The following is an 886-nucleotide window of genomic DNA, read 5'->3' as shown; positions in this document are numbered from 1 at the left end:
TCAAGCAATGCAAAGGGAATATATATATTAAATGTGAGAGTCTATCTTTCTGTCTAAAGGCAACTTGTCAGTTTCTCATGAATCCTTTCAGAAATAATCTACACATATTTTTGAATATGCAGCAAGGTACATATGTATATATTACCCATAATCCTACAGAAATGATAGTACACTACAACACTCTATTGCTCATGCTGTTTTCACTTAACAACATATGTCCTGGAGATTATTGCATGATCACAGATTGACATAATCCTTTTTGATAGTGGCAGAGAGCTTTAGTGGATGGCCATGGAATACTTTATCTAACCCACTGTTTATAGATAAACATTTATGGTCTCTGGGTTTTGCCTTTACAAGCAATGCTGCTACAAACTCCCTGTCTATACATTTTCATAAATATTTTAAGACATCACTTTGCTGAACTAACAGCATTGAAATCACTGGGCTAAAGGGTGCATGCATGCCTGTGATATTTTGATAGTGACAAACTGCCATTCAAAGGGTTGTGACAGTCTATGGCCATACCACCCTGAACGTGCTCGATCTCGTCTGATCTCGGAAGCTAAGCAGGGTCGGGCCTGTTTAGTGCTTGGATGGGAGACCACCTAGGAATACCAGGTGCTGATGGCATTAATAAAAATAAATAAATAGTAAGTAAATAAATAATAAATAAAAATACATTTAAAAATAATAAATAAATAAAAATTAAAAAAAGGGTTATGATAGCATATATTCCCACTAACAATGTATGAGAATATATTTTCTTCACATTCATGACAATGAAGTGTATTGTCAAACTTTTTTATTTTTGCTAGTGCGATAGGTGAGAAATGTTTAAATGTTCAAATGTTCACAACTTTGAGTGACATCAATCATATTTTCA

General features: G+C 34.0%; 1 pseudogene; it reads left to right on the top strand.

Annotated features, from left to right (window-relative positions):
- The first annotated feature begins 514 nt into the window (after window positions 1–514).
- LOC120595936 (uncharacterized) lies at window positions 515–633 on the top strand (annotated as a pseudogene).
- Window positions 634–886: the final 253 nt, after the last annotated feature.

The sequence above is a fragment of the Pteropus medius genome, unplaced genomic scaffold, assembly GCF_902729225.1.
Source record: "Pteropus medius unplaced genomic scaffold, Ma_sr-lr_union100, whole genome shotgun sequence".
NCBI classification, from domain to species: Eukaryota; Metazoa; Chordata; class Mammalia; order Chiroptera; family Pteropodidae; genus Pteropus; species Pteropus medius.
This window is presented reverse-complemented; position numbering and strand designations above follow the sequence as displayed.